Source organism: Callospermophilus lateralis, chromosome 2 (genome assembly GCF_048772815.1).
Source record: "Callospermophilus lateralis isolate mCalLat2 chromosome 2, mCalLat2.hap1, whole genome shotgun sequence".
NCBI classification, from domain to species: Eukaryota; Metazoa; Chordata; class Mammalia; order Rodentia; family Sciuridae; genus Callospermophilus; species Callospermophilus lateralis.
Window position 1 is genome coordinate 49191956 of NC_135306.1, and position 15882 is coordinate 49207837.

The 15882-nt window shown below is 35.2% G+C and overlaps 1 protein-coding gene across 2 annotated transcripts in view; it reads left to right on the plus strand.

The window, feature by feature from the left end:
• Mllt3 (MLLT3 super elongation complex subunit) overlaps positions 1-15882 on the plus strand; it is a 263517-nt gene that overhangs the window by 224673 nt on the left and 22962 nt on the right. Inside the window, exon 1 of one of the 2 annotated variants that reach the window (XM_076843406.2) lies at positions 4537-4771. The exons of the other annotated variant lie outside the window; for it this stretch is intronic. The gene's annotated coding sequence lies outside the window, so the exon portion shown is untranslated. Of the gene's footprint in view, positions 1-4536; positions 4772-15882 lie in introns of those variants that run through there. 2 annotated transcript variants of the gene reach the window in all.

Below are 15882 nucleotides of genomic sequence, written 5' to 3' on the forward strand. Positions count from 1 at the left end.
ATTGCAAAAGCTTCCAACCCCTACTGTACAGGGTACAGAGTAAGACACCCTTTCTGTTCTCATCCTTGTCCTTGTATTGGGAGTATAACTTATACTCAAGGCAAAATGTAGAATCGAATTCCGGAATTAAAAGAATGTGAAAAGCCATCTTAATACATTAAGATGATGAGAAGCAGAATGTCTGCATAGGAGACAGTAAGGACTATCAGGATAGCACAGAACCAGTGAGCCCTTTATTCGTTATCCAGGTTCAGTGTGGAATAGTTTGAAAGTTTATCCAGAAAGTGGTGTGGCTTTCACCATAGGAGCAGAGTGGCCAGGACTTAAAACCTTAAAAGGCAGTTGACATTTCTTACTGGGAATTCTCTTGGGCTAGGAATATTTGGTGTGGTCAGATATTCACTTGGCTGTATCATTCAAGTACATCTTTAGAACAGAAACTTGGGGCATCTGTGGAATGGGGTCTGTCATCTCCTGTGATGTCTGTGGCAGCTGAAAGCATCTATAAATAGACTTTGTCCACTCCTGCAAGGTTCATTACTCTAGCCATTGGGCCTCTAAACAAATCTTGATGACAGGAACCAGACCAACTCCTTGTTGGTCTTTCTTTAGCAAAGCTGTAGCCAAAGAGGAGCACACCACAACTCCGACACACACGTGCACACACATTTTAGAGGGTAACTTGTCTGATTCTGGGTTTATTGGTTTCTAAGGGAGTAGACTTGGGACTGCTGACCAGAGAGGTATTTGAATGATCCCACTCTTAGATATGCTGTGCCTTGAATACTTCGCTCCAAATATTATTTTGTCACTTCAGGCATTACCCTAAATATAAATATAAATATAAATTGACTGATAACATACATCACTCTTAGATTCACTGATTCTGATTGCAAACTCATTTCAGGTAACATTGTAGAACGTGTGTGTCTTTCACATGGTGCTTTCTGGGCCCTGTTGACCAAATGTCATGCATCTGTATTTGTTCTGTGTATGAACTACAGAAATGGCAGTACCACCTGGAAATGGGAATTCAATTTAAATCTTGGGGACTTCAGTGCTATCCCACTGAAACTAGAGGGAGTGAAGGCCAGTTCACTGAAGGAGAGAGGGGATCTGAATATCTGAAGAGGCAGAGATTGTAATTTGCTCCCAAATGTACCTAAAAGTATCCATGCCTGAGAGAGACCATTGAAATGGATCTTGTCATACCAAAAGTATCATTTCAAGTTGGTCTCAGAATTCTAACTTTATTAAATGGATGGCTTTGTCAGTTAGTGGTAATGATTATACAAGACTCCTGTAGATGACCTTTTAAAAAGAAAACATTAGCTTTGAGTAGTGGCTGTCAACTTAGAGTAGTTTTTAAAATGTACTGCTACATTTGGCACTTCCTGAAGTCATTTTTTAATTGTCTTGTTCTGGTTGTGTATGTGCAAGGGGATGAGCAAAAAATTCTTGGTTGAGATTTCAGTATTTTAGGAAAAATTATGAAAACTTTCTAAATCCTTTTGGATATAAACAGAGAATATTTCTTATCCTTTTGGGATGTTCTCAGTTGAACCAAGAAAAAATATTTTGTTTACATATTTCAAACATAATGATTATAAAAACATCTGAAAAATACAGAATTATTTTATAAAGAAGATTTTAAAGCACAGTAGTCCCACCATTTATTTCTACCTATTTTTCACAATTGGAAATATGGAATAGGATGGTTTATCTATGAGAATGGTCTTAGGGAAATCAATTGAAAGATAGTTGAATTTTTCTTGGACTTTCACCTTGCATCTGTTATATTTTCCTAGTCCCTTCTCTTTCAGATAGTACTTCTGTCACACACTGTTTAGGCTCAGTTTATCAGAAGGTGATAAATTGGTCCATAAATGCCTGAATAGAATTCCTAACACCAGGAATTTTGGGTGATATTTAAAAAGTTTTGCAGAATTCTTTATTATTTTCAGTGTGTTTGTGTTAATAGCTTAGAGGTTTGTATAAAGTATCTTTATTTATGGTAGATTTCATTAATAAATAAAATATTTCATAACTTTGCAGTTTGAATTTAGAGGTAGCATTTTACTTTTTTAGGATAGTTTTAGTTTATTAAAAAGACAAGGGAGAAGAGAAGACCAGATAATCGAGACCATCTCACAATGGTATCCCTGAACTTCAAAAGCCTCAGAAGGGTGCAACTTGGGAGTGCTATATTTTCTGTGCTCTTGGTGAGTAAATTTGGTTTGGCAGAGAATTTTTAGGAGTAGATAAGGCTCTGTAAGTAAAACTTTGCAGTTTTAGCCAAAGAAAACAGACTGTAGATTTGATGACTCTATTTGATTTATTAGTGCCATATGCAGAGCCTTTTGATCTTCAGGATTCAGTCAACCAACGAATTGATATTTATCAGAATTCCATCACATGGGAAGAAATCTTAATTTGCCTGTAGTGTTGATACTAATATAATTATCCAACACCTGCATCCTATTGATGGTAATTGTGTTAGGTTATATTAAATTTTAATGATAGGTACAGACTGAACATTAAAAACAAGTTTTTAGATAGCATTAACATTGGAAGTACTCTCATTTATTATGTATGTGATACTTGCTTTCTTTTTGTTTATAACAAAACCTCCTAGTAGGAGTTGAGGAACTGCTTGTGTGTAGTGATTGTGGTTTTTAAAGGAAGAAGAAAGGGTGCTGGGGTTGTAGCTCAATGGTAGAGTGCTTGCTCAGCATGTATGAGGCACTGGGTTTGATCCTTAGCACCACATAAAAATAAAAATAAATAAAACAAAGGTGTTGGGGGAAAAAAGGAAGAAGAGAAATTGCTTGACATTAATAATCACATGAACAGATAGTATATCATAATATCCACTCACAGTCTTTGTCAGGGAATATAAAGGAGTTTCAGCTGTCTGAGGTTTTGTTCCACCTCTGAATTCCTTCATAATACTTTTATAAAAGTAACTACCGGATAAATGTTTCTGCAGTCGAGCAATCAGCACCCATCAATTTTTGTCTTTTTATCATCAAGAGAAGTTAACATTTGACAGAACTGCATAAGTTTGTATAGTTGAAATGAACTATCAAGAATGATATCATGATATTAGTCTTTTCTTTAGGTGGATCTCTTTCTCAAGACTCTTGATGCCTTATTTTTGTGCAGGAGGAAAAGCTTCTCTACTCAAGCAGTAGGATTTCCCTACTGAGTTTCACTTTCTTTTTTTCTGTAAACTCTCAGTAATTACTTTGACCAGGCAGTTCTTGTCTATACATGACTTGTACTTAGATTCTAAGTATCTTTTTTTTTCATTCTCATTTTTGTTTATTCTGTTTGTATAGAGGTGTTTTCTAGGACTATGTCATATCTGTCAGACATTGATCTAGACATTTTATCAGCTCCCTGTGATAGGTGAAGTTTGAAAGCAAATAAAATGTGAATCAATCCAAAAGAAGATGCTTTATTTCTGCAAGTGTCAGATGTATTCAGGGAAGGCTATCATGGAGGAGAGGCTGGACAAGCCAATTGGACTCATACCCAACTTCTTGAAGATTATAGTAACTATCATCTAGTCATCATGTATTCCAAGTTTTGTTCTAACTGCTTTGAATTATCTACCTACATTAACTATATGAATTGGTACCACAATTAATTCTGTGTCCCCACTTCAGAGATGAAGGGAACAATGATGGAGAGATTATATGACTTGGCTCAGGTCACACAGATAGAAAGTGGTCTCATATTTCCAGACCCTGAGCCTGACTCACTAAATTATTCCATTTTCTCTACCTTTATATTTGTCTAGAATCTTCAAAATATTTGACATTTAGATACAAATGTAAAATCCATGTCAAAAGTAAAATATGATTATTTTTAAATTGCTACATTTGCTTTCTGCTTCTTACTTGCTAACATAGCTCGGTATATGGGTGTGTGAGTGTGTGTGGATATATAATATATATATATATATATATATATAGAGAGAGAGAGAGAGAGAGAGAGAGAGAGAGAGTCAGTCACAGGTATAGTTGGTAGCCTTCAAGTACCATCTGTGTTTCTTTTATTTACTGGTAAATGTCCCTGACGCTCCAGTTATGAGTAGGCACTTAAAGTTCACGTTCAATATCTTCACCTTTTTACTCTGTTACCACTTTTGTTTGTTTTTCCACACACAAAAAAATGTAACCCTCTGTGGTGACTTTTTCCTATTTGCACAATAGGAGGGCAGCTCTACAGTTAAAATACCCAGAAGACAAATAGATATTGGAAACTTTGCATGGTCGTTTCGTTTCTTTGTTGTGTGCGTCCTAAAATCCTACAGAATCAAGTTGATATCAGACTTACTTTAGAAAAATGTTCTGGAATACTAAGCCAGTGTGATTCAGATCTGAGTATACTAGGAAACGGTTAAGGGTTTGACATCTGATCTCTAGCAGAACGTCTGCTTGCCGTGCATACAGTGGTATCAGATGGAAAAAGCTATTCCTAAAACAGTTCAGAGTGGATGTTTGCTTCTGATTAGCTTGTGTGTGTGTGTGTGTGTGTGTGTGTGTGTGTGTGTGTGTGTTGGATGAATGAGCAATTGCAAAGTCATGACCATGTGTTTGCTGTCATTTAAACTGCCAATCTAATCTAAATATACATGTGGGTGCCTAAGGAGACGTCTTTCTTTTCAAGAGGATCATTCTTACCGCTCTCAATTCCTTGCTGACACGTGAACTTTGGGGCACCTCTATATTCCTGAGAGCTACTCTGCTTTCTTTTAAAAAAGGTGAGAATGATTTCTTTGCTGTACTTGGTTTTTAAAGGCCAGCTATATGTAAAGTTTATTTACTGTGAGCAGTAACTTCATAGGAAAGATAGCTTCCAGGATGTTATACAAGGTAATGAAAAAGCAGGTGTGAGAAGAGTGACTGGACAAGAAAAAGCCACAGGGGGTTTTAATTTATGGAAAAAAATCAGTAAAACCTTAAAGATTTTAAATCACTATTTTTAGTATAGCATATTCAATCTAATTAAGAAAAAAGTAGAGAAAAGTTTATAAATAGGAGCTACGATTTTATAATACCTCCTAGTATAGTATGGAATCCAGGTGTACATTTCTCCCCAGAGGGATTTAAGGTAGGGAAAGATACGTTGCTCTTCTCACTTTAGAGCATTTACACTTATTTTATCTACCAGTGAATTCTTATAATGCAGAAAGAAGTTTTTCCTACTCATGATTATATTATTAAACAGTTTCTTTTATTTTATCAGAGAAGTTAAGGATTAGAACTTGAAGTAACTAAATCTGAAAGGTATCTTTTTATTGAGAGAATAATGATATTGTTTTTCTGTGTTTCATAATTATATAGCTTATCATATTTTGAAAAGTTATGTATCCAAAATATTTTCCCCATTCACATATTTCAGATGTAAGAGCAAAATATTACTAAATGTACCCCCCAAAAGTTCCAGAATACTCCATGTGATCTTATCACTAGATAAAAATCAGTTATCACTTAATTGCACTTCAGAATATTTCATTAAAATTTTCAATGATTTGTAACTGTGAATTCTAACATGTTTTTTCATTTTTTATTTATTTAATAGTTATAAGTTTGTTGGAATAGAATTTGGGTTGGCTTACTGGTTAATATATGTGGAAGATATAATCTAAAATAAGTAGTCACAAAACTTGGAGAATGTAGCATTCATTCATTGCCAGCCAATTTTATACATGGGCAATTATGTCTTCCATTTTTAAAAAGATATATGACAGTTATGGAGTTTTATCTTTGGAATATCAGAAAGCATGAACATTCATCTACAGAAAGAAATTTTCCTGGGGTTTTATTCAAGGAGAATTTATCATGATTCTCTATGAACTAAATTCTATCACATGATTATGTATAAATGGGTAAAGTAGTCACATGTAAATGCTAATCTCCATAAATTAAAATTGTTTTTCTGTTTTACCTAGATGTAGAGATATCTAAAGACTTAAAAAAAATGTGGGGTTTTTCTGGAGGGGGGAATTTCCTTTTGAAATGTTCTCATTTCACACACTTTCAGAGAAAACAGAAGCTGCTCATGAATCACTTTTTTAAAAAAATATTTGTATTAGTTATTGATGGACCTTTATTTATTTATTTGTTTATATGTGGTTCTAAGAATCAAACCCAGTGCTCATACATGCTAGGCAAGTGCTCTACCACTGAGCTACAACCCAGCCTTCATGAGTCGCTTTCATTCCAGACTAGAGTAAATTACATTTTAGAGCAATAAGTGGAGCTTTAGTGCTCCTTCAAAGCTGCTCTCTCGTCTCCTGTCCCTCCTTCTCCCTATTGCTCAGCTCATACACAGAAAGTTCTGCAGTTTGCTTAGTTTATCAGACAATGCATGAAAGTAATTATGTTAATATTTCTAGTTTTCTTTCAGATTTTTAGTTTTATAATAAAACACAACTTTTTTGACTAATTTGACTTTCAGGTTTTCAGTAGTCAGCTGAAAAAGGGGACATTATCTATTACTTATTTCACATTGTTCATAAGATTAAAACCAACCAATCTCTTAGGAGATGTTTAAGTCAAGTACAGTTAAGTGCAAAGTAGGATCTGTGTTTTCCACTTGCTTTTTAGACCTTGGTCTTTTACGTATAGTGGATAACAAAAGTAATGAGTAGCTTTTACTGTGTAGTAAGAAATTTTAATGCTATGTCATAAATTATGTGTTGGAGTTTTGAAATATCATACACATATTTGAAACATACCTACCGTGTGCGTGGGTATAGTAAGGTTTATAGAGTTGAGCTTTTCATGAATAATGACTTTATGAGTAGGAAACACTCTTGTTTTATGAAGATTTAAAACAAATTGAGGCTCTTAATCATTTTTGAGATACTGAAATTGAACGTGTTTCTGAGCATCAATTCAGAAATGGTTCCAAACTATCCTCTCGGAATGCAGTAAATCATTTGTGCTGTTGGTCTAATTGAACAGCTTGAATCCTGGACCCTCATTAACTTGTCTGTAAGGAACAGAAAATTGAGGAGAGCGAGAAAGAGGCCGAGGAGAAGACCTTTAGCCAGTTCTGTCCTGGTGCTGTCCTGAGCTGCCATTGTTGAAGGACATCCTTTGAGCTAATTTCAGACCAATAAAAAAAAAGGAATCTATTTAGTGATTAGTAACCAGTGGATAAGAGGAGAAAGCCCAAGTGAATAAAGACCATAAATACTGAAGCCTCTGGGATAACAGCCTGTAAAACTGTCAAAAAGCATTGCTTAAGTGACAAAAGATAGCCCGAAGTAACAAGAAGTGTTAGCTCACAAGACAGTCCTCCATATTCATGGAGAGAAGACATAATTTAGTTTTCTTCAAAAACAGAGATTCTTCTTGAATTCAGTACCTGCCCCACTTCATTTATTTATTTGTTTTACATGGTGTCTATTTGTTTAAAATTTGTGGTTGACTGCATTTGCTAGGAGGAATCATGATGCCTGTTTAAAGATAGCCTTGTTTCCAAAAGTAGAACCATGATTACTGAAACTTCTGTTTAGATCCATCAAGATCTACTTACTTGCTAAGAATTCGAAGCCTGACTGGAGTGAGTGGGTGAGGGTGTGTGTGTGCATGTGTGTGTATTTTTTAAAGGCAGATGGTTAGGAATCAGATGCTAACAAGTGTTTTTCTCTTGTTTTTAAATTAAAGTCTGAAGTTAGTAATTCTTAAATATTTCTCCCTAAAGGGAAAACACTGGGTAAATAAAAACATAAGAATGTAAGTCTATATCATCAACTGTTTTTGTTCTTCTTGCACAATATTGAGATTCAAATGATTACAGTCTTACCAGCCAGTATTTAAATTTGTTTTTAGGGTTGAGGAAAATTCAAGATGATGAATCCCAAGTCTTTATTCTAAACTCTTATTGTTCTGACTGTGATGATGATTGTATGGTATTTGAGTGACAGTGTTAGCGATTTTTGAATCTTGTGTTTTACTGTATAACCTTCAAATCCCAAATATGTGTTTTAGTGATGTGATTTCAGCGTATTTAAAGTATTGTGCTTCTTCAAGTCAGAGAATTTTATCAACTTGGGATATTTGCTTTGCATCGTCCGGGCTGTGAGAACTAGAGGTGTCATTCATTGGAAGGGAGCAGATGTTAAAGGTTCTTGCCCCTTCCTCCCTAATCCCAAACACCCTTGAAGAAGAGAAATGTTCTATTACCCAAATAGGCATCTTTCTGATGGTGAGAAAAGGCGGTAAAAGGCAGTAAATCTGCCTTCTCATTATGAAGTGCAACAATAGATTGATTTATGAAGAAAAGCAACTGTTGAGCTTATGTAAGATGTGTGCATGGAAATGCAGTTTCCTTCAGAGCCTGGTAAGCAGTAGCATTCTGCCTATTCTTGACAGGAATCTAATATTACTAACAGGGAATATGTGATTCTGAACACCACATTTTAAAAGACTACATTGAGAACAAAACAAAATATCCCACCTCCTAATGTTTTCACATGAGAAGAGTTTCTTAAATGTGCCATGTTTGTGCTATTTTAGTTCATTTTCATTGAGATAGAGTCCACTTCTTAACTCTTTCTTAAAAAGAGTTCCATCTTTATAAACTGTTTGTTAGGATATGCCATTTTAAGCAGAAATGAATTTAAGTGTAGCATATTTAGATATTAGGGTGTTTATAAAAAAAATTTCACTAAAACTGCATATTTTTCAGTAAACACTACAAGAGTCTCAAATAAAGCCAACAATGTGCTTCTCGGGGTATTTTATAAAATATTTGCATTTGTTTTAAGAAAATCTATATAATTTTGTGTTTCCTCTTAATAAGGAACTCTTGTTGCAGTATTTCTATTTAACTTAAAAAATTGGGATGTAATTCAGTGGTGGAGTGCTTACCGTGCAGTGTAGCACAGGGTTCAATCCCCAGCACCAAATAAATAAATAAATAAACAAATAAAACAAAATCCCTAAATGTTTCATCTCTAAGTTGATTTTGAGCATTAAATATAATAGGATGCAAAAGTCTAGATGTCTCTTAGTGAATTGCAGTGGCACTGTCCTGTATATTTAGCACATATCACTCCAGAATTTGAAATTTATATGATATGATTGAGATTTAAACTGGTAAATTACACAATTATCACTAAGGATGGTTTTAAAAAATCATTTCTCTCAGTAAATATGTATCTGTAATGTAAGTATGTTTCCCAACCAAAGTAGTTTTCACTGTATTAATGTATAAGAAAGTACATACAAAATATTGAACATTTAAAAGGAAAAGACAGAAGAAAATATAAATGGAAGCTCAATTATTTGCTTTTACCCTGCCCTTATGGATTTTATACTTATCTACATGTGCACATGTGTTCATGCACACACCCTAGGAGCTTTGGAGTCTTCTGATCTAGCTAGAAGAAAGGGCTCCAGTGTATTACCTGGAATATGTACTGTTATTCTAGTTAAGAAAATGCAAGGCTTACAAAGAAACAATGCTTGCAGCTAGCCTTTGTTGTATTACATTACAGTGAGAAGATGTTGCATTTTTGACCTGTCAATGATAGAGAGTTTTAAAATAATTATTTCATTCCCAGCAGATTTTTATTATTTTGGAACTCAAAGCACTGTGGAAGTAAGATCTTGGCCAATAAAATGAACTTTTAATGCCATTGCCATGATAATAAATCCAAGCTTCACATTTAATAGGGGAAAATCTGTAAGATAGTTCAAAGATTAAAATTAATAGATCTTCTTGACATTTGTATAAGTGTATAAAGAGTCTACTGGTGCCAATCAAATGCTCTAAGAACACTTTAAATCCTTTTTAAAAAATGGTCTAAAGTTAATAAGGAAATGCAGTTAAATGTCTTGTCAAAAGGATCTCTTCAGATATATATGTTTTAGTTTAACTCAGTTAATTACCACCTTGTTTCCTGAATTCACTCAATTTAATAATTTTAATTTTTAAGCCAAGACTGAGACCTGTAACCACAAATAATGTATTTTTAAGACTTTATTCAATTCAGTAATGCCCTTATAAACTTCAAAAATGCAACATTAATTTCAAGTTTAAAGTGCTCTGCATAGGTGGTTTATTTCCCAAGTGACTGAAGAGAGTTCGGACAAATTTCAGGATCTTGCTGTGAACTGATGAGCAGTTGTGTGTTTTGAAGTCCATTATTCAGCTCTAACTGTTAATTTGGGACAATTCTATCAGGAAACTTCTTTTCCTCTTCCTATTTCTGTCTTGAGGCATTGCTGCTTCAAGTACTCTCACTTGTAACTTTTTTCTTTTCTACCCACCACCCTTAAAAACACACAAAAGAGAAGGGGGCAAAAACAGTTAAGTCTCTGACTTTAAAACTAAGTGGTATAAATATATTTTAACTTTATTTCAACTCTACTTTTTACTTATTTTTTTCTGGTTCTTTTTAGTTATACAAAATGGTAAGATTCGTTTTTTTTTTTTGTTGTTGTTGTTTTTTTTAAATTAGTGTCTTATGGATATACATGATGGTTGGAACTGAAGACTATCATGCTAAGTGAAATAAGTGGTATGTTTGATGGCTAGTAGGAGACTCTACTTCTGTACATAATCTTTGCTCAAAGAAGAGTAACATCCTTATAGGTGGTAATACTGCAAATGATCTATCTGCAGATGATTTTGCATTCCTAAAGCTCTGATACAAGTAAATATTCTTGCCAGTAATCTCTTAGGATACATCTGGCACATACACCATCTTGCAATCACTGGATTTTTTGAAAGAGCACATGTTCTGGCTATAGTAGTTAGTAGCAACCTTCAAAGTATGACTGGTGATGAGAGATAAAAGACTTGAGGCTCTTCTGCTTAAAAGAGAGGAAGCGAAAAGAAAATTACAGCCATCCCTAAGTGTAGAAAAGGGTCTTATGGAGAGATTTATAGACCCTTGTTCCCCAAGGCCATTTTGTTTCCTAATGAGATTTTGTGTTCTCAGACAGGGAATGATAAGTACAAAGGATGACAACATTTAATAATAATATAGTGAAGATGATAATAATGAAGAAACCAAATGCAGTTGTAAAAACAGAGGTACCCCAACATAAAGCCCATTATCTTGGCATCCAGAATGATTTTATGTCTGTAATTTGAAAATGTAAGAAATAAGGACCTTTCCGGTTTTGTTAACAGTTAGTTGGGAGGATAATTCTTATGCTCTTGTTCTCTTACCAGAAAATGATGGGTATAACAATAGCTTTTGATCATATGAGAGCCCTAGAGGTTAAATACGGTTCTAATTTAACATCCAGCTCATTCAGGTTGTCATAATATAAATGGAAGGAGTCTGCCAAAAAGAGATGTGAAGTCTTCCCTATATTCACAAACTTGACTCACTGTCTAGCTATCAAGGTTTTAGCTTCCAGTGGCCTTTGTTCAATTTCACCTTGTTTTAAAAGAAAATGTTATTAAACAGATTATTTAAAACATTAAACTTGTTGTTGTTCTTGGATGTTAAGGGATTTTGTATTGTAGAGTTAGGAAGAGAGGGTAGATCACCTTTGAAGGCAAGTAAAATAAATAGTTGTTCTCTCTTGCCTCATCAGGACCAGTATCAAGAGGATCAGAGCAGTTCAGAGGAGAAACTTTCCTGCCCTTCTTCATAAAACATATTGAACTAGTAAGGAACTAGCCAGGATCTGTAGTAGTATTGATTGGACAAATGTTGGAAGCAATTGATTCAGGCACAGTAAGCCTCTGGGATGAAGTGTTTTGTTTTACCACTGGTTTGAGCTGGGTGTGGATCACAAGATGTCCCTTGTGGACAGAGGGATATTCAGTACATCTTTCACAGTGATTTAGAAAATGGTGTTTCCTAACACTAGTGTTATAAAAGGTATTAGTGTGTTTGGAACACTGCTTTAAACGAGTTGCACTTTTTCAAAGTTGATAGATGCAGTAGAAAGAACAGTAGATGAGAAGTCAGAAAATCTGGTTCTAATACACCTAAATGTCACCACTTAATCTTACTCCAGTTTCCTCATCTGTAAAATGTCAATTAAAAAAAAAAAAAAGTGTCCTTGGGCTGGGGATGTGGCTCAAGCGGTAGCGCGGTCACCTGGCATGCGCGAGGGCGCTGGGTTGGATCTGCAGCACCACATAAAAATAAAGATGTTGTGTCCACCGAAAACTAAAAAATAAATATTAAAAAATTCTCTCTCTCTCTCTCTCCCTCTCAAACAAAACAAAACAAAACAAAAAACGTGTCCTGCTCTCTTGGTTAGATTGATCTGCCATAACAATATACCATAGGCTAGAGGCTTAAGCAACAGGAATGTATTTCTTAATAGATCCAAGAGTTTGAATTCCAAGATCAAGGAGGCCAGTGAGGCTCTCTTTTGGCTTGTAAATGGCCACATTTTTGCTGTGTCCTTACATAGTAAGACAGAAAATGAAAGCTCTGGTTTTCTGGTGTTTCTTCTGATAAAGCACTAATCTCCTTAGGAAGGCCCCACACATTCTTGACATCCTGTAAACCTTGTTATCTCCCAAAGGCATTATCTCCAAACACTTACCAACAGGTGAATCCTAGGGAAGGAGGCACAGTTTAGTGCATAGCACCTGCCTCCCTCACAATAAAGCAAATTAAGTAAGAATCTGATGGAATTACACAAAGGCACATTAAGAGGCTGCAGTTACCAAAGTTGTTCTGTTCTTAATTTCATATTCCTTTCTGCAAAAAATAAGGATTTGATCTTGTAACATGTTTATTTGAGGCAGTTATTAAGATGAGACCAGATGAAATTCAAAGTTGTCTTATTTCTAACCTTTTAACAATTCAATTTTGCATTAATTTTGTTAGGTTAACTACACCCAATTCTTATTTGATTACTTTTCAATACTTATTTCTTTGCTTAATTTTGACCTTAACTTTTATTAACATAGCTACCTCAAAATATTACCTATTAATGGGAATTAGTGAGATAGAATGTTTCCCATAATTGTTGAGCATGGTGTTATTGTTCTTTAAAATTAAATCATATTTGAAAATTAAGTGGATTATTTTCAGTTTCATATAAAGGAAAACTAAATGAGGTAGGCTTTCAATAATTTATGTTAAGCTAACTAAGAGGTAGATAATGTGTAGGATGATTATGATTTTTTAATGAAAGGAGAGTTAAACTAATGAGAACTTTAGTTAGTTGTGATGAAGATAGAACTGGAAAGTAAGGTGTATTATACTTGTTTTCTTGTTCGATAAGTACACGACTTCAACACAGTCTTTCTGGATATTTGTTCAAAGAAGAGATTATCTTTATTGTAACCTAATATATTTTCTTTTTTTAGATGAGGTAAAAATTTTGTGAAGGACATTGGGAGAGTATCTGAAATAATTTCAATTTAACTATTTACTGTATTCTTATCTCTTTTCACTGAAAGAAAGGTGTGTATCATCCCCCCTCCCCCTTTTCTTTATTTAGGTTGCTTTAAAAATCAAGTCATTGAAATTCTGCTCATAAATACAGCTGCCCATTAGAAAAGACAGGGTTTCAGGCTTGCCACCCAGGGGGAAGCATGTTCCTTGTGTAAGGAACAGAGTCAGCTTTTGCAAGCCCTCTTTTGCCATCTATCTTGACAGGTATTCCTTCCGAAACACTTTTAGGAGTTGTAGACATACGGTTTTTCTTATCCTGGACAAAAGGAGTCCTCTGTAGAAAATCTGTTCCAAAGACTTTTGCATAGACATATAATGTAGAAGATTGCACTGCAACAGCTGTGGTCTAGGTGTTTTTACTTTCTTTATTATATCAGTTTAATATAACTACTACTACTACTCTCTTTCTACCCCACCCACTCCGGCCTGGGGATTGAATTTAGGGGCACTCTATCACTGAGCTATACTCGCAGACTTTTTTTTTTTTTTTTTTGAGACAGGCTCCTTACTAAGTTGTCTAAGCTGTCCTCCAACTTAGATCCTCCTGCCTTCGCCTCCTGAGTAGCTGGGGTGTGCACCACTGTGCCCAGCTTTAATATAACTTCTGTATGAGGTTCAGTGCTTTTGCTCTGTAAGGAAATTAATGCTTAAGCAATCTTCCCCAAAACATAGCTATCAAGCAATAGAAGTGAGATTCTTAATCTCTGCATTTTTCACTGTGGAACATTCCATTTACAGAAACTTCATTAGTAGATGTTTGATTACCCATAACATCAGCAAGAAGCAAAACCATTTTTAGTGTGGAGAATTTTGATATTTCGAACGAACTTTGACATTTCAAATTAGTCACCAAGGAAACTATATCAAAACCTCAGTGAACTTTCTTAAGTCTTAATTTTTGGTTTAGCATATGCACCCTGCATACACATTCAAAAATATACATGTTTTAAATGTTTCTTAGGAGAGTCTAAAATGGAGGATAATATGTCTTGTCAATCATTAGGGTATATAAAGATGTTAATTTACAGGAGACTCAGGCAGGAAGATCACAAGTTCGAGGCTATCCTCAGGAACTTAGTGAGGCCCTATCTCAAAATAAAAAGGACTGGGAATGTGGCTCAGTGGTATAACACCCCTGGGATGAATCCTCAGTAAAAATAATCATCATCATCATCATCATCATCATCATCATCATCATCCAATCTCGTTTATGGAGACATTTTGAAAACATTTAAATAACCTATATTTATATAATCATCCTTGATTTGTGTTCTTCTTAATATCAAAAACATATTTTAAATGAGCTGCAGTTCTGTTGTTAGCTCTTAAGATAGAAGACGGGTCAGCCTTCTCTGGTGGCAGAAGAGCTCTTGAGCAGTTAACATTTGGTTGAATTCTGTACCAGTCAGGGTGTGTAAGGTCCATCCACCACCATAAGTGTTTTTATTGAGTGGTAACCATGCTCTGTCAGAGTGCTTTCTTGCAAAACAATGAAGAGTACACACAGGAAGGCTGCCTCTGGAAAAATCAATACATTTCTAATTTTTCCCATGATATATATTCTCAGTGCTTTCACAAATTTAAAATTCTATAAGGAACTTTTTTTTCCCCCAATTGGGGGGAAAAAAGAAGAAGTAACTAACAGAATCAGCAGTCTCAACTTAGACTTTTTATTAATACCTTTTGTTGAACTTTTTGTTTTTTGGTACCTGGGAGGTGTTTAACCACTGAGCCACATTCTTAGCCTGTTTTTATTCTTTATTTTTAAACGGGGTCTCATTGAGTTGCTAAGACTAGATTTGAACTTGTGATTCTCCTTTCCTCAGACTCCTGAATCATTGGGATTACAGGCATGCACCACCCCGCCTGGCTTGTTGAACTTTTTATAAATGTGCTTCGATTTCTACTTCAAACCTGTTGCCTTAGCCAGTTTTTGCATTGCTGTGACCAAAACACCTGGCAAGAACAACTTAGAGGAGGATAAGTTTATTTGGGACTCATGGTTTCAGAAGTCTCAGTCCATAGGTGGCCAACTCATGCAAAGTGAGGCAGCATATCATAGGAGAAGGATTCTGCACAGGGAAACTGCTCCCTTTGTGGTAGCAAGGAAGCAGAGAAAGAGAAAAGAGGGAAAGGGGACATAGGAAAGATTTACCCTTTCCAGGGCTCACATCCAAGCCATAACACCAATTAATAGACTTCTCCTGGCTAATTCTAATGCATGTCTATGATTATCAATCGCTGGGTCAATCAGTGATTCTCAAAAGTGTGGTTGTTACTGGCCCTGTGGTCTCAGCATCACCTGGGTTCTTGTTTGTTCACCTACCCTTCTTAACCCACCGAATCAAGAACCCTGGGAGAGGGCAGCAGTCAGTGTCTTAACAAGCTCTCCAGTGATCCCTTTTCTGTGAAGATCCCTTTTCTGAGAGGCTCTGCCTGGTTTTAAAACTCCTCTCCACTCTAGTATTCCACAG